The following is a 23,976-nucleotide window of genomic DNA, read 5'->3' as shown; positions in this document are numbered from 1 at the left end:
TCCTCTGCTCTGATTTTAAAGGAAAGGGGGAATTCAACAGGTCCAGTTACTCCTGTCCAAGAATCATCTGTGTTGTGTGGGAGGAACAATTCAAAGAAACTCCAATCTTATTTCTATTTGACATCTGAAACTCTCAGCAGAGTTGGGAAGTTCCAGTGGAACAAAAGAGTCACAATTTCTGGAATAACAAAATTCAACTTGGCAAAAGCCAGGAATTCTATTTACAAATCCATGGAAGAGGAGGAGGATGATAGCAGGACACACTTCAGCTGAAAGCAACAATTTATTGGAAAAGGCAGGAAATCAAACGGTCAGGCATTTATCCAGGAGTCAGAGAGAAAAGTGGGAACACTGGGCTGGGATAAGGCCTTCCAGTGGCTTCATTTCCTACTGGCTCTCTTCTTTTTTGCCAACAACCCGGAAGAGGAAAAGCATCAGTGAAGGGCAGCAAAAGCTAATAAACACCTTAATTAACTTATTAGCAGCCAAAAAAGTCATTTGTTAAGTTTAGTAAAGATCAAATTTTGCTGTGAAAAATTAAGAAGGTGGCACGTTGGTGTCAGTGCTTTAACCTTCTGGCATTAGAGGGTATTTGTACAATAAATTCATTATTGAAGCAACTAACTTTAAAATACGATTTTTTTGCAATAAAGTTGGCCAAAAAAGAGTCTCAAAATTAAGATATAAGCTGCACAACTATTAAAAAAAAAAAAAAAAAAGGTGTCTTTGGTGTGTATAACCTGCCAGCCCCTCAGGTTTCAGTCCTTAAGCATTTATTTTTACCAAGTTGACGCATAAAACATTATAGAAAGCTAAAAAGAAAAAAATCCAGGACAAGCTAAGCGTCTTCCCAAGTACCCTCAGTGTGAAACTGTGTCAGTCCCAAGTGTTTGCTCCCTCAGCCCAGCCTGGAGCAGGCTCCAGCTGCTGTCCAGGAGATGTTAGCAAGGGACTCACTTGTTGGAAGCTGTAAATGCTGGTGGCCTGCACTGGAGTGCCAATAAATGTGAAATACAACATGACTCATCTTGAACAGCGACTGATCTTCTCAGGGGATCAACCTCACTCGGGATGGGGCACTTTGTCACAGATTTCATCCATCTGCATCTGAAAGAAAGTTAGGACATAAGTCAAAGTGCTGCAGGATAACTTGACAACTCTAGACATCATCTGTCAACCTAGGAATACCCTCTACAGGCCAACTACACCCTACATTACAAATTTCAAGTCCCTGAGACTTGTCCTGTTACCCCTACACCCAGACTAAGCAACAAGGCAGAGGAGCTCCGGGCCAAACACACACTGACACCCATTATACAGGACAGGACAAACAAGGGGACACAACAAGGACAGAAAGCCCCTGGCAAGAAGAATGACCCTGAGGACCTGGAGGACTCAGAATGAGATGACCGAGGTAAAACTGAAGGTGAGCTGACCAGGCTCAGAGAACCCTGCAGGAAGAAGATACCAACAGGATGACTTATCCCAAGAAATGCAAAGAGGGATGCCCGAGAATCCTACGGTCAGAATCCTCTACCTGTCTCTGCATTCTTACAAGACCTAACCCACAATAATGGATCGTTGCGGTGCACAGATGTCAATACAGCTCAGAACAAGACCTGAAAAGGCATCGGACTGGATGCTTGTGAAGAGAGATGGATTCCAATGAGTGTCCGAGCACCAAAGTCAAAAGCACCTGGCTGAGGAACACAGAGATTAGAAATGTTAAGACTGATGCCAGGGTTTTTGATAGGCCCCTTGCAGGGCTAAGAGAAAAGACATGAAAGACAAGATGCCCAAAAGACGCAGAGTGCACAACAGACAAGAGACACGACATGCCCTGGGACTGCTCCGCCCTGCACACCTCAGCATTGTGATCAAAAATGAGACTTTCCCTTGATGGAGCCTAAGGGGTCACATCTTGGACATCCCTATCTCCAAACCTAACTCAAAAAAATCCCTCCCAGTGACTCCTGCCCCCGCACCCCGCTTTCATCCCCTCTGTGGCTCCAAGCCCTCTCTCAGACGTCTGCGGATGCGAATCCGCACCAGGTGCCAAAGATGGCTGCCTCTCCCTCTGGGAAACCCCTGCTGTCACCAGGCTGCTGTCTCTTAGCTACAAAAAAGAAAACAAAATATCAAAGCATAATCTTAGCAGCACATCAGCCAAAAAGCAGCAATTCTGTTACTCACCATCACCTAAAGCATGCCTGGGTCCGCAGGCAGCACACTTCAACTGTGCTCAGAGGCTGACTTTTGCAGTGCAAAGGTCTTAGAGACATTATTAGCACTGAGCCTCTTCACCACAGCCTCCACTAGGGGTGTGAGAAACCCAGGTTAGAGCAGGAAAGGAACGCAGGGTGGACATCCCCAGTGAACCTCAACCCTGTGGACTCTGCCACCACTGTGTTACTTTCTGGCTAGCCCTGGCCTTAGGGTTACTGCCTGCACCTCTCAGGACTTCTGGCATTGTCCTGCATTAAGGTTACTGCCTGCACCTGCTCTCAGGGAAACACAGTGTTGGTTGCAGTGCTGTGAGGGCTGGTATACCTGTACTCTGACTTGTATCCTAGACTGTACCCCTGATTTTCACTATGTGCTTTCTAGCCCTTGAGTCCTTTACCTCTCAAGCCCTCCCTCAGCCTCTGTGTGTGTCACTATAAATGCCTCCCCCCCCCTTCTGAACCCTACTTCTTCAGAGCCCTGCACCTCGCAGCCAGGTTCACCCTTCAGCGTTAGGGTCCCAAAAGCTGTCCTGCAAGCACGACAGGTGCATCCACAGTTGTTCCCTGCCTACCCTAAATGTGGCCCTGAGACAGGGCAGAGGCTGACAGAGCCAAACTCTTTGCGGAGGCAAAGGCACAAAGCCTTACCAACCGCCGCCTCGAGGGGGAAATCAGGAGCACTTCCACTGGCTGCAGAGAGACAGGGAATCCCAGGGTGGGTGGGGAGGGAATCCCCCATTATCCCCAGCCCTGTTGGATCCTGCTCCCCACCATCGCTTCCTGCCTGGCCCTAGCCTGACAGTGTCTGCACATGTCAGAGCTTCTGGTATATTCCTGCACTAAGGCTGCTGCCTGCACCTGCTCTCAGGGAAAGTGTGTTGGTAGCAGTGCTGTGAGGGCCAGTATACCTGTACTCTAACTTGTATCCTAGCCTGTACCCCTGATTTTCATTGTGTCCTTCCTTCTCTAGCCCTTGAGTCCTTTACTGCTCAAGTCCTCCCTTAGCCTCTGTGTGTCACTGTAAACTCCCCCTGTTGAACCCTACTACCCTACACCTTGAAAGTGGCATTGCTACTTAACAGGATGCCCCTGGGGGAGGGATCCCAGGGTGTGCTGGGCCAGGAATACCCTCCTGCACCCTAAACCCTGTAGACTCTAAAAGAAGGCCAACAATGTGAAGCTCCCTAGAACATGGAGATGAGTCAGAATTGCCCTGCCTGGCAAAGGCTCTGGTGATGCTGAGGAGAAACCCTCACCCTTTACTCCTGAGGGGATCATTCCACTAGGGCCCTCTCGCCTAACGTAACTTTAAATCACCTCCCACAAGTGAAAAAGTTTTTCCCCTTCCCTCGACCACCAGCCCCAACACTTAGCTTTTGGAACACGAGTGGACAAAATCCCTCCTTGACAGAAATGAACATGTCAGCACCACGCATGTCAAGACATTCTCTGCATCCACTTTGGTGCTGCCGTATCCAAACCTTGCCTCCACACCTCTTCATGCTACCTAGGATCTCAAAACAGAAAATGTGACTATCCCCCTCCAGAAGAGTAATCCCTGGGGCTCCTCCGCACTGCTGTCCCACCTCCCCCCTCAGATCTTCACTCCATTCCAGAGGCTGCCCAGAGCGTACCCAGCAAAAGGAAAAGGTAAATGCTTAGCTTGTTGCTCACCTATGGGTCACCCTGCCAAAAGGCCAACTCACCCGCTGCCTCTACTCCTTGGCATGCTGAGGGCAGCAGCAGCCCCTGCAAAGAAAGCAAAAAGCATGCTGAGTTACTGTGAAACAGCAACCTCCCCAGTCTGACTGAAGTATGCCCCAAGTATACCTTAATGTTGCACCCATCTGGCCTCTGGCATCCTGGGCCAGCACATCAGGCAAGGGGGCTACCTAAAATAAAAACAAAAGAACAGTGAATGCTTAGAATTGCACCAGCAAGTGAGACTTGAGCAAGAGCAACTGCTTCTGTCCACCAGTCACTGCTCACCTTGCCCACGTCACCTTGACTGCTGAGATCCGGCTTTACTTCCTAAAATCTAAGACAAACAATAGAGCTGTAACATGGCCACCATTCACACTTCCCCTGCAAACACAAACAGTGACTGATCTTTCTCGGGGGAGCCCCCTCACCTAGCATGGGGTACTCTGCCACGCATTTCATCCATCTGCATCTGAAACAAAGTTAGGACAAAAGTCAAAGGGCTGCAGGATACCTTGACAGCTCTGGACATCATCTGTCAATCTAGGAATACCCTCTACAGGCCAACTACACCACACATCATAAATTTCAAGTCCCTGGGACTTGTCCTGTTACCCCTACACCCAGACTAAGCCAGCAAGGCAGAGCAGCTCTGGGCCAAACACACACTGACACCCATTACACAGGACAGGACAAACAAGGGGACACAACAGGAACACAAAACTCTGGGCAAGAAGAATGACCCTGAGGACTGAGAGAACTCTGAATGAGATGATTGAGATAAAACTGAAGGTGAGCTGACCAGTCTCAGAGAACCCTGCAGGAAGAAGATGCCAACAGGATGCCTTATCCCAAGAACCGCAGAAATGGATGCCCGAAAATCCTATGGTCAGAATCTTCTACCTATCTTTGCATTCTTACAAGACCTAATCTACTCAAATGGATCATTGCAATGCACAGCTGTCGAGATAGCTCTGAACAAGACCTGTAAAGACATCGGACTGGATGATTCTGAAGAGAGCTGGATTCCGATGAATGTCCAAGCACAAGGTTGAATGGTATCAGCACCTGGCCAAGGAATAGGGAGATGTTTAGAATGATGCCTAGCACTTCCTACCGGCCCCTCAAAGGGCTAAGGCAAAAGACACACCGCATGAGACACCCAAAAGATAGAGTGCACAACTGACATGATATGCCCTGGGTCTGCTCTGCCCTGCACACCTCAACATTGTGAGACCTTCCCTTTATGTGCCCGAAGGAGTAATATCTTGGACATCCCCATCTCCAAACCTAACTCAAAACCCCCTCCCAGTGACCCCTGACTGGGCACCCCACTTTCATGCCCCCTGTGGCTCTGAGCCCTCCACTTATCTCTGTGGATGAGAATCAACATCAGGCGGCACAGAAGGCCACTTCTCTCTCTAGGAATTTCCTGCTGTCACTGGGCTGTTGTCTCTTAGGTACCATAAAGAAAACCAAACATCAATGTGTGATCTCAGCAGATGCATTGGCCGGCCAGTGAGGGAGGTCTGGACCACCTAAAACACACTAACAATAATGGATGCTTAGAGTTGCACCAGAAACACCACTACCCTGACCACACAAAGATATGAACTCTAGAAAAGAAAACACAAAAAATAGTCCACCAGAAAAAAGCCAGCTCTTACTACTCTAAGTCCAACTGCCAAATATAATAAAAATAACCCCCATGTCCGATCCCCTGAAAAACCTCCAAAATATATACCCAGAACCCCCCCAATCCTGAAACTAAAAGATTCATTCAACTATAAACAATATCTCCCAAGTTACCCATAACTATAGAACACATACTATAGCCAAACAAGCTAAATAAATACATCCCTATAATACAATAAACAATAATCCAATTATAAATATTAGGAAACCCTAAAAAAATAACTACATCACATTACCTCACAAAACAAACACTACACACCATGATAAAAGCCACCACTAAATAAATAAAACCCTCCCCTATACCTCACACTACAGCCAATTACACCACTGTAAACCTCAGGAAATATATCCTTGGAAAACATAATAACCCACCAAGAAAATCTTCAACAACAAAACTCAGTTCAAAAACAACCAAACCAACTGTTGAGGGTTGGGTTTGTTCCTTCTTTCTCTGGGGAATTTTTTCCCCACGGGTTGCCAAGGGGACCGGGTGTTGGATACTTGAGAGTGCTTGGCTGAAACAAAGAGATGGACAAAAGGTGGAAGGGGGAGATAACGCAGGTAAAAGACACAGCTTGAGGCGGCTGCGTGCTTTTTCTGCTTCCGGCGTTCGGGAGACGCGTGTCGGCCGCTCCTCGAGGATCTCAGCCGCCGCAAAGCACGCCGAGGAGAAGCTGGGCGCTTTCTGCCTCGCCTTCGAGCTTCTTCGGCACTGCTCCTCTTGCTGCAGCGTGACCCTGCACTCCCTGCGCTGCCGGGACATCCTGCCCCTGCCTGCCGGGACACCCTGCCATCCCAGCTACCAGCCCGGGACTTTTCCACTGTTCCAGCTTGGTGCTCTGAGGATCCTGCAAAGACACCGAAACCAAACTGCCCTGGGTTTTGTGAAACAAAGCCCTCAAGGTTCTTGGTACTGTTGTCGTTTGTCATTAATGCTGTAGTTGTTTGGTGGGGGGGGAGTTTTTTTTGTGTTTGTTTGCTTTGTATTACATACTAGTAAAGAACTGCTATTCCTATTTCCCAAATCTTTGCCAAAGAGCCTCTGATTGTAATTTTACCTAGCAGATACCTGTCTTCCTAAACCAAGACAGATTTTGGCGCCCAACGTGGGGCTTGAGGGCACTGAGAAAAGAAAAGGGAAGAGAAATAGCAGTTCTTAACTAACCTAGTACTTTCTTTTGTGTGCGTTGGATATAAAAACCTCATTAGGCTGCATCATGTGGTCTAACTTAGCCTGGTTTGGGTGGCATGTGGTTGTGGCTGTATTCCTTCCATTTGCAGGCCCTTATCTAAACATGAGCCCTATAACTAAGGCTACTGTGACTGTCATCCAGTTTATTTTATGGCTTAATAAGGTGAAGAACTCATGGATTTTTAATTTCCTCTGGAAGGCAGGCACATGGATTCAGGGCTATCGTACACTAACTGTGTGTTTTTGGAGTTACTTTAACAATGGTACCTACTGTGAGGAAATGACACCGGGGGAAGTTTCTTTTTCCCAACCCTTTACCCATCTCTTTGAGTCTGCCCCAGCAGTTTTTGAAGGGTTTAAATCTTCTCTGAATGCTAATGATATCATACAATGGCTGGTGCTGCTAATATGCGTATTCTGTTTAGCATTCAGAGATAAAGGAAGATTGACCTGGATAACCACCCTGATACCTAGCCCACAGAATAGGGATGATACCCCAGAGCCTGACTCTGCCCCACAGCCTGCCTCAGAAAAGACCCACCCGGATTGGGTTGAGGCTCTGGTAAAAGAAATACATGAGATGGGCCAGATGCTGAGGGAGTACATTTCCCCAGCTCATGAAAAACCCTCCCCCTGCCCCGAGAAGGCAGAGACTGATGGTGCAGCAGTGGAACCCACAGATGTTACAACTGTCCAGGTTCCAGCTGAACCACAAGGGCAGCCACAGCCAGCAGCAGTCGCCCCTGTGGAAACAAGGAAGTGTAAAGTGAAATCGTCAGATCCTGATATTAAGGGTAAGAAAGGAAGGTCCTCACAGTCCACAGAAGAGCCACAGGTTGAGATCATCACTGAGTCCCTGACATATGAAAGTCTACGTAATCTGCAAAAAGATATTGCACGACGAGGACGTGAGGCTTATACAGCCTGGCTACTTCGAGTCTGGGACCTTATAGGTACAGGTGTGCAACTGGATAGTGCTAAAGCAAAGAATTTGAGACCCTTGACCCAGGACTCAGGTATAAATCAGGTATTTGTAAGAGAGCAAAGGCCCCTTCCCCTTTGGGAACGACTTCTAATGAGTGTGAGAGAGAGATTTGTCCACAGAGACAGAATGCAAGAGCACAACAATAGAATGCGATGGAAGACCCTTGAGGAAGGAATCCAACAGTTGAAAGAAGTGGCAGTATTGGAAGTACTTTTTGGGAGGACCAGACAGCATGATAATAACCCCGACAAGGTTAAATGCACAGGACACATGTTGTGGAATCTGGCAACTCATGGACCATCCCAATACGCCACATTCATCGCAACAATTAATGCCGAGGATAACCGAGAGACAGTGAGTTCTGTTGCCAACAAGCTCAGAAATTATGAAAGTATAATCAGTGGCCCAATGCAGGCTCATGTCTCTGCGGTGGTGAAGGAACTCAAAGAGGAGATGAGGGAAATGAGAGAAGAGATGAGAAGGAACAGTTCCCATGTAGCACCGGTGCGAGTCACAGGCCCCAGAATCAGAGGCCAACATTCCCCAGCGAGAGAAAAAGGGTACACCCCTCGAGCTGACCTGTGGTTTTATCTGCGGGACCATGGGGAGAACATGAGAGCGTGGCATGGGAAACCTACTTCTGTCCTGGCAGCACGGGTACGTGAGCTCAAAGAGAAAAACGCTAACAGAGGAAGTTCCACTAGAATGAAGGTAGCCTCAGCCTCCCATGAGCAAGCTGCCAGGTATTACGGAGGTGAGAATGCTGTGTCAGATTCCCTCGAAAGAACCTCTACCATGTACGTCCAAGAAGGGAATAATAACCAGTGCTAGAGGGGCCCTGCCTCTAGCCAGGAAGAGGCACAAGAAAATCGGGTTTTTTGGACTGTGTGGATTCGATGGCCTGGCACATCAGAGCCACAAAAATATGAAGCTTTAGTAAATACTGGGTCGCAGTGTACTCTAATGCCATCCGGACATGTGAGGGCAGAACCGATTTCCATTGCCGGGGTGACGGGAGGATCACAAGAACTAACTCTGGTTGAAGCCGAGGTGAGCCTGACCGGGAAGGAGTGGCAAAAACTTCCGATTGTGACCGGCCCAGAGGCTCCATGTATTCTGGGCATAGACTTCCTCAAGAATGGATATTATAAAGACCCTAAAGGACTCAGATGGGCTTTTGGAATAGCTGCTGTGGAGACAGAAAACATTAAGCAGTTGAACACCTTGCCAGGACTATCAGAGAACCCATCTACAGTGGAACTCCTGAAGGTAGAAGAACAACAAGTACCTGTTGCCACCTCGACAGTGCACCGTCGGCAGTATCGGACAAATCGAGACGCCGTGATCCCCATCCACAAGATGATCCGTGAGCTAGAGAGCCAAGGGGTAGTCAGCAAAACCCACTCACCCTTCAACAGCCCCATCTGGCCTGTGCGCAAGTCTGATGGAAAATGAAGACTGACTGTAGACTATCGTGCATTGAATAAAGTGACTCCACCGCTGAGCGCTGCTGTGCCGGACATGCTGGAACTTCAGTACGAGCTGGAGTCCAAGGCAGCGAGGTGGTATGCCACTATTGACATTGCCAATGCATTTTTCTCCATTCCTCTAGCTGCAGAATGCAGGCCTCAGTTTGCTTTCACCTGGAGGGGCGTGCAGTACACCTAGAACCAGCTGCCCCAGGGGTGGAAACACAGCCCCACCATCTGCCATGGGCTGATCCAGGCTGCACTAGAGAAAGGTGAGGCTCCAGAACATCTACAGTACATTGATGACATCATTGTGTGGAGAAAGACTGCAGCTGAAGTGTTCGAGAAAAGAGAGAGGATCATCCAGATTTTGCTGAAAGCCAAGTTTGCCATCAAGAAGAACAAAGTCAAGGGACCTGCCAGAGAGATCCAGTTCCTAGAAGTAAAGTGGCAAGATAGATGGCGGCAGATCCCCACTAAGGTCATTGATAAGATCACAGCAATGTCTCCACCAACCAGCAAAAAGGAAACACAAGTTTTCCTAAGAGCCATAGGTTTTTGGAAAATGCACATTCCTAAATACAGTCAGATCGTGAGCCCTCTCTACCTAGTTACCCGCAAGAAAAACAATTTCCACTGGGGCCCTGAACAGCAACAAGCCTTTGCCCAGATCAAGCAGGAGATTGCTCATGCAGTAGCCCTTGGCCCAGTCAAGACAAGACCAGATGTGAAAAATGTGCTTTATTCTGCAGCCGGGAACAACGGTTTGTCCTGGAGCCTTTGGCAGAAGGTGCCAAGAGAGACCCGAGGCCGACCACTGGGATTCTGAAGTCGAAGTTACAGAAAATCTGAAGCCAACTACACTCCCACAGAGAAGAAGATCTTGGCCGCCTATGAAAGAGTTCAAGCCGCCTCAGAAGTGATTGGCACAGAAGCACAACTCCTCTTGGCACCCCGACTACCAGTGCTAGGGTGGATGTTTAAAAGAAAGGCTCCCTCCACGCACCATGCCACCGATGCCACATGGAGCAAATAGACTGCCCTCATCACACAGCGTGCCCGTATTGGAAACCCAAATCGCCCTGAGATTTTAGAAATAATTACAAACTGGCCGGAAGGAGAAAACTTCGGTTTCACGGACGAAGAGAAGCAAGTACAAGTGACACGAACTAAAGAAGCTCCTCCATACAACCAACTGCCAGCAGAAGAAACACACTACGCTCTCTTCACTGACAGTTCCTGTCGCATCGTGAGAATGAACCGTAAATAGAAAGCAGCCGTATAGAGCCCCACACGACAAGTTGCAGAAGCCACTGAAAGAGAAAGAAGATCAAGTCAGCTTGCTGAACTCAAAGCTGTTCAATTAGCCCTTAACATTGCTGAAAGAGAAAAGTGGCCAAAGCTCTACCTCTACACTAATTCGTGGATGGTAGCCAATGCTCTGTGGGACTGGCTAGAAAAGTGAAAAAAGGCCAACTGGCAGCATAGAAGAAAACCAATCTGGGCTGCTGATAAATGAAAAGACGTTGCCACTCGTGTAGAAAAGCTGCCTGTGAAAGTCCGCCATGTAAATGCCCATGTTCCCAAGAGTCGGGCTAATGAAGAACACCAAAACAACAAGCAAGTAAATCAGGCTGCCAAGATAGAAGTGTCAAAAATAGATTTAGATTGGCAACACAAGAAAAAGTTGTTCCTAGCCCGATAGGCCGATGATGCCTCGGGTCATCAGGACAGAAATGCCACCTATAAGTGGGCCCGAGACCGAAGGGTAGATTTAACCATGGACAGTATTTCTCAAGTTATCCATGACTGTGAGACATGTGCTGCAATCAAGCAAGCCAAGCAAGTGAAGCCCTTATGGTATAGTAAGCAGTAGTCCAAATATAAATATGGAGAAGCCTAGCAAATTGACTACATCACCCTTCCCCAAACCCGCCAGGGCAAGCGTTATGTGCTAACCATAGTAGAAGCCACCACTAGATGGTTGGAGACCTACCCTGTGCCTCATGCTACTGCCCGGAACACCATCCTGGGCCTGGAAAAACAAGTCCTGTAGAGACATGGCACCCCTGAGAGAATCGAGTCGGACAATAGGACTCATTTCAAGAATAGTCTTATAAGCACCTGGGCTAAAGAACATGGCATTGAGTGAGTGTACCATATTCCTTATCATGCACCAGCGGCCGGGAAAGTTGAACGGTGCAATAGCCTGCTTAAAACTACCTTGAAAGCACTAAGTGAGAGAACCTTTAAGAATTAGGATACTAATTTAGCAAAAGCCACCTGGTTGGTGAACACTCGAAGTTCCACCAACCGAGCAAGTCCTGCCCAATCTGAGCCCTTGCAAAAGACAGACGGAGATAAAGTTCCAATGGTACACATGAGAGGTATGCTGAGAAAAACTATTTGGATTAATCCTGCCTCCAGCAAAGACAATCCCATCCGTGGGATTGTCTTCGCTCAGAGACCAGGTTGCACCTGGTGAGTAATGCAAAAAGATAGAGAGACCCGATGCATACCTCAAGGGGACCTTGTTTTGGAGTGAACTATCCATGACAATGTGGCTGCATCCATATTTGCATATATATATATGTATTTTTAATAGTTAAAACTCAATGTAATATGTTTGTATAGGAAAAAAATTCGGGGTGGATAATGTTGAGAGTTGGGTTTGTTCCTTCTTTCTCTGGGGAATTTTTTCCCCACGAGTTGCCAAAGGAACCGGGTGTTGAATACTTGAAAGTGCTTGGCTGAAACAAAGAGATGAACAAAAAGTGAAAAGAAGAGATAACGCAAGTAAAAGACACAGCTTGAAGCGGCTGCATGCTTTTTCTGCTTCCGGCGTTCGGGAGACGCGTGTCGGCCGCTCCTCGAGGATCTCAGCCGCCGCAAAGCACGCCGAAGAGAAGCTAGGCGCTTTCTGCCTCGCCTTCGAGCTTCTTCGGCACTGCTCCTCTTGCTGCAGCGTGACCCTGCACTCCCTGCGCTGCCGGGACATCCTGCCCCTGCCTGCCGGGACACCCTGCCATCCCAGCTACCAGCCCGGGACTTTTCCACTGTTCCAGCTTGGTGCTCTGAGGATCCTGCAAAGACACCGAAACCAAACTGCCCTGGGTTTTGTGAAACAAAGCCCTCAAGGTTCTTGGTACTGTTGTCGTTTGTCATTAATGCTGTAGTTGTTTAGTAGGGAGAGAGTTTTTTTTGTGTTTGTTTGCTTTGTATTACATACTAGTAAAGAACTGCTATTCCTATTTCCCAAATCTTTGCCAAAGAGCCTCTGATTGTAATTTTACCTAGCAGATACCTGTCTTCCTAAACCAAGACACCAACATGTAAACTAAGAAACCTAACATGAAATAAATAGACCATATCCCTTATAATACACCATCTCCAAGCAAAATAAAGCTACACAATAAGTTATTAAAAGCCACTTTAAAACCATTAAACAGAAAACACTTGAAAAAAATTAAAAGCTGCATTTAACAAAACACCCAAACTTCAAGCAGCCAGGCTGACCCTACCCAATCTGAATCCCTACATGCAATGAACAAAACCCCAATAACATGTATGTCTTGGTTTAGATAGACAGGTATCTGCTAGGGAAGATTGGAGTCTCCCTTGGACTGTAAGCCCCTCCCCCTCTTTTCCAAATTATTATAAATTTGCAATTAAAAGGCTGTCAGGCAAAGATTTTGGGAATAGGTATAGCAGTTCTTTACTAGGGATATGAAAAAAATACAAATGTTGTAGTACAAAAGAATAAGCAAGCAAGCAAACACAAAATATCCTAGAAAACCCTAACAGAGTCAGAAATACAACCCGACATCCTGTTGGTCAGGGTGTTGGAAGCAGTCCAGAGTAAGTCCTCCTGGTGTGGCAGATGTGGTCTTGTTGGAGTAGAGATGGTCCCGTCAAAAAAAAAAGGGTCCAGTAATGGTGAGATGGGTCCAGTCTTCCTCTGGGGATCTGGTGGAAAACTGGATACCTGGTGGCACTTGTGGCTCCTTTTTATCTAGGTGAAGATGGTTTGGTCCCTCCTCCCTGTGTGGAGCATCTTACAATAGCATGATGCGAAGTCGCAGGGGAAACCCCGAAATAATAAAAGGAGTCGGCAGAGCAAATGCAGGTCCAACCAATATGATTACTACTACGTTTCTCCTTTATTCTATGTAAGATGGCAGGTTTTATACACTCTATATTGTTTACACTTCTAGATACATTCTCATTGGTACATGGCACAGGAAAGAATGCAAACACTTATTGTTTAATAAACTGTTTAAGGTAGCTACTATGTCCACACCAATTACTATACTTGTTAACTACTATGAAACCCTTTGACCCTTGCAACACCTTAAGTGAATACTTTTACTGCGACACACACTTGGCACTAATTTCTATCTGTGCCACAACCTCACAGGCCTCAGTGCCACGGCCTAGAGGCCTAGCATAATGCTCAGACAGGATGATTCAAGTACAGCTTATCGCCTACAATGATGTAATGTGTCATGACATTGATGAGCTTTAACGGTCTATTAGCAGAAGATATCCCCATGGGGTTAGTGGAACAATGAAGAGAGATAAGCAACACTCCACCATCTGATAAGTAACACTGTTCCACCCAGTTGCAACAGATGGAATAGAATAACATGGTTTTTTCAGTTACAAAAAAGACAACATACTAGAAGCCTATCAAAGTAAGCTACTTAATTCTACCTCAAATACAAACCCACTCCTAAAGTTATCTTCACTCAAAAACCAAATTACATGTAATAAATAATACCAAAAGAATCAAACAAAAGACCATATACCACCAAAGAAAGTAATAGTGAATTAAATCCACATAAAGTACCACTATTTATTAAAAATCCAGGTGAAATTTCCCCCAGTTTAAACACAGACAGCAACAGAAGAACAGTTTTGTCACTTAATTTAAACTCCTTTTGCCTTCCATAATCCCTTTTTCTTCATGGAGCACCAGGAAGAGACTTGCAAAACAAAGCTGAAAAGGAGAAAAATCCCCCCTACAAACCCATGCTAGCTTAGCTGCTGCTGCTGTCTGGCACAAAGAAATACTCTATAACCATATGCTCCTGCAGGCACTCTAAGAGGCTTCCCCACCACTCCATAAACCACACCCAGGAACTCTACACAACCCCCTCACAGCCCAACACCAAAGCAAACACAGGCTCTCCTCTTAAACCACCCCTGGCTAAGACTGCCCCCTCGTTATCCTTTACAGCTTACACCTGTGGCTGCTCTGTCCCCTCATCATTGTAACAGCTTACACCTGCAGCTGGTCTGCTGCCCTCATTATCCTGGCAGGTCACACCTGTGGCTAGTCTGTTCCCTCCTCACTGTTTACATCTCACACCTGGGGCTTCTCTGTTCCCTCAATCATCCTGTGACAACTGTGACATCCTGTGACAACTCTCAGCTGGAAGGCTGCTGACACTCCAAGGGGCAGAGGGGACTTGCTGCTCATCCCCAGACAGTTCATTGTATCTGACACACTGGGGCACCGGGCTTTCTTCGTTATGGATGAGGACCCCTCTTCTCCTGCAGGTGCCCAAGGCTGAAATTGGGATTCCAACTCCGAAAGTCCATATGCATGAGATCCATAATTCCTAAGGAAATTCCCCAGCAATCGTTATCCTCCATTTACAATTTTCCCTTATGCAATTGTTGCTAACTTGTCTTTCTGTGGAAGTGTTTCAACCATTCATTGAGAGTTTTGGAGCCTGGTTGGCTTGTTTACGACTTAGCTGACAATCCCAGGCTAAATCCAAACACCCAGAATTACAGAGAAGCACGGAGACCATTTATAAATTCTTAGTCTTTTATTGCAGATCCCTGGAGCAGATTTACTTTCTTCCCAAAAGCACCACTCTGGCACAGATCCCACTTCTCAGACACAAACCAAACACAAACCTACCATCCGGGTTGGGAGGGGGGGGGGGGGCCGAGGCTGGGCCAGTCTCGGAGCCGGGTGATCGGGGCAGAGAGTGATTGGGGCTGAGGGTGATTGGGGCGAGGGCCCAGGGGGGCCGGGGGATCCGGGCTGGTGGGGATCAGGGCTGGGATCAGTGCGGAGACCGAGGGGGACCAGGGAATCGGGGTCAGGGGTGATCGGGGCCGGTGCCAGGGGATCGGGACCGGGGGGAACCGGGGGAGCGGGCAGAGCCCCGGGCCCTCAGTACGGGTTGGGCAGGGCCGGGATGGAGTCTGGGGTGGAGCCAGGGCAAAGTCAGGGCGGAGTCTGGGGCAGGGCCAGGGCAGTCTGGGGCGGAGCCCGGGCTCGTGCCAGTGGCGTGGGGCTGGGGGCGATTAGGGCCAAGCCGGTGCTGAGGTAGAGCCCAGGCCAATGCCGGGGGAGCGGGACCGGACGGGATCGGGCAGGGCTGATGCTGAGGGCAGGGCGGAGCCCCCAGGCCCTCAGTGCAGGCTGGGCGGCGCAGGGGTGGTTCCCGGGGCCTGCTGTCCAATCAGCGCTGCCGATGCCTCAGCAAATCCGCCAATCGCAAGCCGAGGTGGGAGTTCAAAAGGGCCCCGGAAGGCACTGGGGATTTGTGGGTTGGTGTGAAGCTCTCCAGTAGAACTGTGTAGATATGTGGCTTCTCCAGTATGTTTTAGTATGGTGAGACCATGTTAGTTCATTTTTCTATAAGCTGTTGTGTGTAGGGGACTCTACTTAAGTGTTTATTGTATGGTGGGCAGTGACCGGTGGGGCTGTTGTTCTGTGTGTTTGCTGGAGTTTCCCTCAGAATCCCAAGACCTTTTCTTGTGTGTGGTTGGGAGGTGAATGTTGCTTTAACTGGGCTTGGTTTGGTCTGGTTTTGACACTGGAGTTTTTTTGTGTTTGTTCTGTGTCATGGGTTTTGTAAAGAGCATATTATTCTATTCCATCTGGGTGGAGCAGAATTGCTTATCTTTGCCCAAATGGGTCAGTGTTACTTATCAGATAGTGGAGTGCTACTTATCTCTCTTCATTGTTTCACTACTTCCATGAGAATGTCTTCTGCTAATAGACAATTAAGAGCTAATCAATGACATTACACATTACACTGCACTATTGTAAGCTGCTCCACACAGGGAGGAGGAGCCAAACCATCTTAACCTAAATAAAAAAAGAGCCAGTCCCACTAAGTATCCAGTTTTTCCACTGGATCCCTAGAAGACTGGACCCATCTCACCATTACTAGATCCCATTTTTTTTCAACAAGACCATCTCTACTCCAACAGAACCACATCTGCCACTCCAAAAAGGCTTACTTTAGACTGCTTCCAACACCCTGACCAACAGGATATCAAGTTATATTTCTGACTCTGTCAAAGTTTTTTCTAAAATTTCTTGTCTATTTGTTTGCTTATTCTTCTGTACTACAACATCTGTATTTTTTATATCCCTAGTAAAAAACTGCTGTACCTATTCCCAAAATCTTTGCCTGACAGCCTTTTAACTGCAAATTTCTGATAATTTAGAAAAGGGGGAGAAGAGCTTACATTTTAAGACAAACTCCAACCCTCCCTGGCAGATACCTGTCTATCTAAACCAACACAGTTCTGTGTCAGTTTTCTCTCTTGTTTATAGTTTCTTATGGTTCAGGTAGACAAAACATGGGGAATTTTGCATCCTGCTGGAGAATTTTTGTGATAAGCTCTTCTATAAATCAAAGTTACACTGAGCCTTGGTGTTTTTGCAGGTGAGGGGAGATGTGTACTCTTCAGGTGTGTTGTTTGGGGAAGGTACAGAAGTTTTCCTGCTTTTGTTTTTCCCTCTTTCGGATTCTGTGGTGTATGGGCCTGGCTGGTGTCTGGTAATGGACGCTTTAATTAGCCTTTAACTTCAAAGAACATGGCAGGAAGAAACAAGCTTTTGAGGTTTGTGTTCTTGGTTGGTTTATGAAGAGACTTTAATAACAGAATTTCTGTGGAAGGTGCCATCAAGTTTCTGAGGGCTACTTGTTGGAAGTAGAGATGGCTTTTGAGTACTGTGAGTTATTTCTGTTAGCTTACATTTTTTGTTTTATGGTGTTTAGGTTTTCTCAGCCCTGGGCAGGGCAATGGTGCTTGAGGGAGAGGGAAGCAGGGGCAGAGGGGTTGGAAATAGTGTGTGAGACGTCCCTTAGGTGTCCTCAGTCTGGGAAGATGCTGAACATTAAATGGAGCTCAGGACAGCTGGGGTTCGTTTGGGTTGGTTTATTGGCTTTTGGGTTGGTGGTATGTTTTGGGGGCTTTTCTCATGGGGGCAAAGAGTGTTTAACTTTTCTTGCCTGGAGGAGCTTTTTTCCTTCTCTCAGTTTTGTCATGAAGTGTGAAGGTTTTACACCCAAGACTTTGTGTACTGGGTCCAGTGTTTGGTACTTTCGTCTGGCTTGGGAATATTTCCTATTGTAAGTGGCTTTTTGAGTTTTCAGGAGGTATGTTCAAAGATGTGCAAGAATTTCCTAGTGTATGGAATTTTCTTATGGTTGTTTTTTCTGTTTGGTTTTATTTATGGAGCATGATGGATTTTTGTGTTTATCCTCTGCAGCTCAGCATATAAAGCAGGTGTATTGACCCCCACGCCAAGCAGTGCATGTGCACAGTGGTTAATTGGATTAATTGTTGTCTGAGGAATAATGGATGAAGTTTGTTCCAGTTTCTCTTGCCACCGTGTAGGAATGTGGTGTTCCTGTGCACATGGGGCTTTGGCCATACTTGGGGAGATGTAAAATCAGCACTTGGGTTACTCTGGTTATGTGTTGGGGAATGTGTGTTTGGGGGAAGCCCCCCATTGATAAACTGCTCTGGTTACCTGATGGGAAATGTGTGTTTGGGGGAGCCCCCTGTGGATAAACTGCTGTTGTGTTGCAGATCTGCAGTAGTGCTGGGTTTGGCAGTGTGGCTGAAGGGTTTGTGAGAGCAGAGCAGAGAATGGACCCATCAGCTCCAGCAAGGTGAGGAGTGTCTGCTTCTGCTTCCAGAAGCCTTTACCTTCTGGAAAGTTAAAAGCCTGTTGCTGTAATTAGCAGGAATAATGGTGCCTTCGTTTATCTCTTTAGGTCACTGGCCAGCATGGAACAAGAACTGACCCAGAACTTGTTGGTGCCCTGGCAGAGAGAGAAGCAGTAAACAGTGTTGAGAGAATTTCTGCGAGTACGTGTGAGATCCTGGTGTTCTTGACAGCTTAAGAAATGAGCTGAAAAAAAAATATCTTTCTTTTTACAGGAAAATCTGATGTGGAACATGTGACTGAGATGACTTGATGTGACTTCTTGAAACCTCAAAATAAGGTGATATTAATCTTTTTGGATAGGAGCAAAGTGCCTGCAAAAACAAAACTAAATCTGCATAAAGCGATTTCTCTGTTCCCAGGGTAGGGGATGCACGAGCGTTGCTGCAGTAGCTTCTCTGCTTGTGGAGAGCATAGAAAAAAACACAGGGCTGCTGCTCTGAGCAAAGCTACAGAAACAGCCTCTGAGACCACTAGATCTGCCTAAGGCGATTTCTCTGCTCAATACAAAGTTACAGCAAAAGCATTAAGTCCATTTGCACAAAAGGCAGAAGAAATGTGACTCAAAGTTAAGTCAAGATGTGGTGAAGTGAATTGGAACTGACTAGGAATAACATATCAAATTACTGAGACATAAATAGGAACCTAATGATGTGCTTGATAAACACAAAATGCTAATTACCATGAAAACTGAAGAAAAAGTTGCTGAAGATCTTGCATAACACAAGATACCAATTACATGAAGCAGTCCAGTGCATGTTACAACGCACTGAATTGCTCTGGGTGAAATCAGCTGTTCTGCAGAAACTGCTGAAGCCTATTAAGGTTTCACAGAGGTGATTTCAACAAAGAATGATATAAGGTTAAATCTCACCCTTTGCAGCACCTCTTGCAAGACAGCTCGGCTTTCAAGACTTAGCAGTTCCTCACGAAGAAGAGCTTGCTTTTCCAGGGTTCCTAGAATAGAGCCGAGATGTCACAGTTCAGATCCTCCACTTCCCACTCTGAAGCCAAAAATCCAAATACAGCACTCCTTCAGAACTCTGAGGGACAGCTGTGGATTCTGGGGCTACAGGATACACAGAAAAATTGCACCAAGACACCAAGAACAGTGCAGCGCTGGCTGGAAGAAGCAGCATTACTCTCTCTGAGAAAATGTCATTCTGCAGCCAGCTTAGTGCTTTAGAGAATTTTACTGCCATGGGGAAAAAAAAAATGAAGTATTATAGCTGTGGAATGAAGAAAAAAGTCCCCAAACCTCTGTCCAGAGTACAAGGGTGAACATCCATGGCAATATAACAAAATAAATGGGAACTTCAGAAAAACACCAGAGATTAAAAAAACCCAGCATAGAAATATGCTGGCACAAAAGAACTCTGGCGTGGAGCCTTAATTCAGGATACAGTTATTGAAGAATATTTGAAGACCACTTTTAAGTGCTATACACCGACTAAACCGAAGGACATGTCCATTTTCTAGATAGATTCTCAGACAGCTGAGCGAGAGTCTCAAGTACATAGTTGTAAATTTTGCCTTTACCCACCTTAGTAAGGACAGAGCAGATGTGGCCAGTGCAGGTCAGGCCCAGACCAAGTCCTGCCTGAGCCCCTCTGGCCACCCTTCCCACTGCTAATGCTGACCCCTAACAGGCTCCAGCCAGGCCCATTTGTTGCTTGGTTTGTGTGCTCTTCCCATCAAATGGGAAGGAACCTTCCTGTGCCCTGGGCCCGGTGATATTTTCCTGGCTGGAATGCAATTTCCCATGCAAAAGACAGACCTGGTTGTTTTGTTTGGGGTTTTCCCCTAGGATTTGCCTTACACAGGTATGTTCCTCACAATTGAGCAGTACGATGCCAACAGCAGCAACACAGAAAACCACTCTGGGACAGAGCAGCAGAAAAAGCCACCTCCAGCCTTGCCAGAGATATAACAGGAGCACCCTCCGTGCGATGCTTGCTGAGTGAAGTGGAGCTGGCAGGTTGACCCATCAGCATTCTGTGTTTACCTTTCAACAGAGTCAATACAGAAACAGAACAAATCTCTCTTGGAGTCAAGATGCCTGGAGGTGCACCTGGAGATGCCTCCAATGTCCTTCAGCAGCCAGAGCAGAATAAGGTTTCTACCGTGCTGTAAGTAAGGAATTAACATTTGTTCAGAAGAAAATAAAAGGAAGCACCTCTCCCAATGCCTTTCCTAAAAAAAAAAATAATGCATTAGAATTTTTTTAAGCATTCCTTCTTGCTTTACACAGTGTAATTTACGAGCACTCATCTTTCAGCCTCAATTTGCAACAGCTCCTCAGGCTGACTGACCTCAGCAAGACCATCAGAATCACTGAATTGTAGAAGGGACCTCAAAGCCCCTCCCTTTCCACGCCCCCCCCCCCCCAGGGCAGGGACACCTTCCACTACCCCAGGCTGCTTCAAGCCCCAGCGTCCAGCCTGGCCCTGGACATCGCCAGGGATCCAGGGGCAGCCACAGCTTCTCTGGGTAACCTGTGCCAGGGCCCCACCACCCTCATAGGGAACATTTTCTTTCTGATATTTAATCTAAACCTGCCTCCCTTCATCCTGAGGCCGTTCCCCTCGTCCATCCTCACTACGTGTCCTTGTGAGAAATCCCTCTGCCTTAGGCCATAAGCGGCTGGCACACCACCCCAAATAAATGTTTCGGGGGCACACGAGCACTCCGGGCCCTTTACCGGGCTTCTCCTCGGCGCCTTCCCCGGGAACTCCCCACTCCCCCGGGGCTGTGTCCAGCCAGGGCCGGCCCACCCCACCCGCACTCTCCGGGGAGCTCGGAGACCTTCCGCTCCGGGCCCGCGCCGACGCAGGAGGCCACACCTGCAGCGGGAGGGAGGAAAGGAGGGATGGCAGGAGGGACCGCGGGGGTGGCAGAGCTGGCACTCACCGCGCAGCAGGATGCACCCGCTCTCCTTGCCATTGAACGCCCAGCTCCAGGTGCGGCCCCCGGGCCGCCTCGAGCCGGCGCACACGAACACCACGGGCACGGGGGCCGCGTCCGTCCGCCGCTCTCGTTGCTTGCTGCTGCTCGGCCCGGCCGCCGCCCGGCTCCAGCAGCGACAGCGAGTGCTCCAGCTCCGGGCACAGCGCTACCGCGTCCCGCCCGCCCGCCCACCGGCCGAAAAACCGGGGTTGTCCCCCCGCCAACCCCTCCGCTCCCTCCGTACCGCTTACCTTGCCGGTAGAGAGCAGCCGCCTCCTCTTGGCTGCCGACTGCGGGAGGAGGACGGCTCGGGGCAGCTCCGCCGACTGTTCTGTCCTAATGTTTTGTGTTTTCCTCCATCCCCCCGGGACAGAGGGAGGCGGGGCTGGTGTGTGGGAGCAGCGGGGACGCGGCGGGCCGGGCGCCCGATGCGGGATGGGGGCCACCCCTGGGCCGCCGACCGCGGCAGGACTTCGGCAGAGAGACGTCACTGCCGCTGCCTGTCGGCGCAGGCCCGGCTCCCGCCCGCCCGCGGCGCCGCCGAGCCCACAGCCCGTGGCCGCGCACCTGGAAACGCCGCGGAAAATCGCGGCCGGGCGGCACCGCGGTCAGGGCAGGGCGCAGGCAGCCGGGTAGACGCCTCCGGGGTCCTTGCCTTTTTCCCGCTCTGTTTGCCGCCAGCTTTGAAAGGGCAAGTGCGTCGCGCCGAGTCGCCACCTTAGAAGGGGTAGGACGTGCTTCCATCCTTCCTCGCCGCCATGTTGGTTGTGGGTGAAGCCACTTCTGGTCGACCCGCCATCTTTTGTGTGAGCACCGCTAAGGCCCCCCGCACCGGCTGCTCACACAGGTGCCTGACTGAATAAAAAACCTGAACCCGCCCGCGGCGCCCCTCAGCCCCTAGCCCGTGCCCGCGCACTTGGATACGACGCGAAAAATTGCGCCCGAGCGGCGCCGTGGTCGGGGTCGTGCGCAGGCAATCGGGTAGACTGCCCCAACGTCCATTGCATTTTCCCCCGTCCTTTTGGCCGCCGTCTTTGGAAGGTCAAGTGCGTCGCGCGTCGCGCCGAGTCGCCATCTTTTTTTTGTGGCACCTGGAAGGTCCCCACGCCTGCTCGCACAGGCGCCTGACTAAATCGACTGCCTGAACCCGCCCGCGGCGCCGCTGAGCCTCCATCCCGTGTTCGTACATCTGCATACGCCGCGAAAAATCGCGCCCGGGCGGCTCCGTGGTCGGGGTCGCGCGCGCAGGCCGCCGGCTGCCACGCGCCCGGGCTCCTTTGCCTTTTTCCTGCCTTTTGGCCCTGATTTTTGGACGGTCGGGTGGCAGCACTGCCCCCGAGCTCACAGCCCGGGGCTGCCACGCGTGTTGGGGACGGGCACGGGGGGAGCTGCAGTACCGCTTTTTGTCCACACGGTGGCAGCCCTGCCGCACAGCTCGGCCCGAGGCTGCCGCGCGCCCCGGGCGACAACACAGAGCGAAGGCAAAAGAGCGCGGCCAAAAATGCCGTTCCAAACATCCTCTAAAATAAATGCCCACAACTACAAGATCCCTGCCATCAACCAATTTGAAACCAAAAAAGGCTTTAATTTGCCTATATTTCAATATTCCTTATATTTATTATTTTGATATTTATCATTACCATTTATCTTTTCTATTCATCTCTTTCAATATAATATATAATAATATAAATAACATGTAATAATATAGGTTATGTTTATTTTTATAATTGATATTATTTTTAGTATTTTATATTTTTATTTTTGCTACTTCTATTTTTCTGTGTTTGTATTTATTTTTTAAAATTCGTGTTTATTTCTCTGTATTTTAAATGATATTTAAAACTAGATGACTTCATTAACTTAACACATCAGAACCACAATTTCAGTAGAATTAAATGAGCCTGGTTTTCTAAAGGGGTAAAGATTTAATTTTTATTTAAATAATATTGGCCTCTTTCTTTGTTTTTTTCTTGGGGGGATGGGTGGGGGCTGTTGGTGGGGGGTTTTGTTTTGTTTTTGGGTTTTTTGTTTGCTTTGGATTTCTTTGCTAATAAACAACCAGGTTCGGAGAGTTACAAAATAAAACGTCTGCTTTGTTTTATCGCTACCTCTGAAATACACCTCGACATCAGGCTGCTGCTGGTAATACTGTGCATGGGTAGAACGAGTCCTGTTCGGGGCTTGAAAGGAAAAAATGGCTCCGCGGTGTTCACAGCTTTCTCCCTTTGGGTTTTCTAATTTAGCAGAAAATACAGAGGTTTTGCTAACTGCGCTCCCAATTATATCCAGACGTCCCGCAGGCACAGAGGTCATTTTTAAACTTCTTTCTTGCCAACAGCCAAACTTCCACATACTCGGGGTAAGAAAGAGTAAGAAAAAAAAAAAGGAACAAAGAAAACATGAAAAAATAAAACAAAAACACATAAAAGAAGAAATAAAATGAAAATATAAAAATAAAACTTAAAAGTATTAGAAATAAAGTGAAAACAAAATAAAAAATAAAATCAAATAAAAAATTTTAAATAAAAATTTTAAATAAATAAAAATAAAAGCAAAATAAAAACCATGAAAATAAGATTTAAAAATTAAAACAAAAACTCTAAAAATAATTAAAAATAAAAATAATAAAAATTAAAATTAAAGAAAAATAAAATCTATTAAAAACAAAGCAAAAATTAAAATAACATGAAAAATGAAAACATTTAAAATACAAAAATAAAAAAGTAAAAAATAAAAACATAACAATAAATAAAATATTAAATTAAACAATT

General features: G+C 47.6%; 2 long non-coding RNA genes across 6 annotated transcripts; one reads left to right on the top strand and one right to left on the bottom strand.

Annotated features, from left to right (window-relative positions):
* Window positions 1-300: 300 nt before the first annotated feature.
* LOC136290467 (uncharacterized) lies at window positions 301-22,168 on the bottom strand. Of its 3 annotated transcripts, none has more exons than XR_010721139.1 (10): window positions 21,457-22,168; window positions 20,265-20,386; window positions 19,134-19,216; window positions 4,358-4,398; window positions 4,215-4,263; window positions 4,056-4,117; window positions 3,932-3,974; window positions 2,194-3,732; window positions 958-1,107; window positions 301-454 (listed from the first exon to the last, which is right to left on the bottom strand). It is a non-coding gene; the product is annotated as an uncharacterized lncRNA (long non-coding RNA). The 3 variants fall into 3 exon arrangements; XR_010721140.1 differs by having other exon boundaries at window positions 301-401; XR_010721138.1 differs by having other exon boundaries at window positions 301-1,107.
* Window positions 15,816-20,297, top strand: LOC136290466 (uncharacterized). 3 transcript variants are annotated; one of them, XR_010721137.1, is made up of 5 exons: window positions 15,843-15,901; window positions 16,968-16,992; window positions 18,121-18,203; window positions 18,309-18,402; window positions 18,475-20,297. It is a non-coding gene; the product is annotated as an uncharacterized lncRNA (long non-coding RNA). The 3 variants fall into 3 exon arrangements; XR_010721135.1 differs by having other exon boundaries at window positions 16,968-17,010; XR_010721136.1 differs by lacking the exon at window positions 16,968-16,992 and having other exon boundaries at window positions 15,816-15,901.
* Window positions 22,169-23,976: the final 1,808 nt, after the last annotated feature.

Source organism: Chamaea fasciata, unplaced genomic scaffold (genome assembly GCF_029207755.1).
Source record: "Chamaea fasciata isolate MVZ Bird 193981 ecotype frontalis unplaced genomic scaffold, bChaFas1.0.hap1 SCAF_6, whole genome shotgun sequence".
Taxonomy (NCBI): Eukaryota; Metazoa; Chordata; class Aves; order Passeriformes; family Sylviidae; genus Chamaea; species Chamaea fasciata.
Note: the sequence above shows the minus strand (reverse complement) of the source record. Positions and strands in the feature narration are given on the sequence as shown.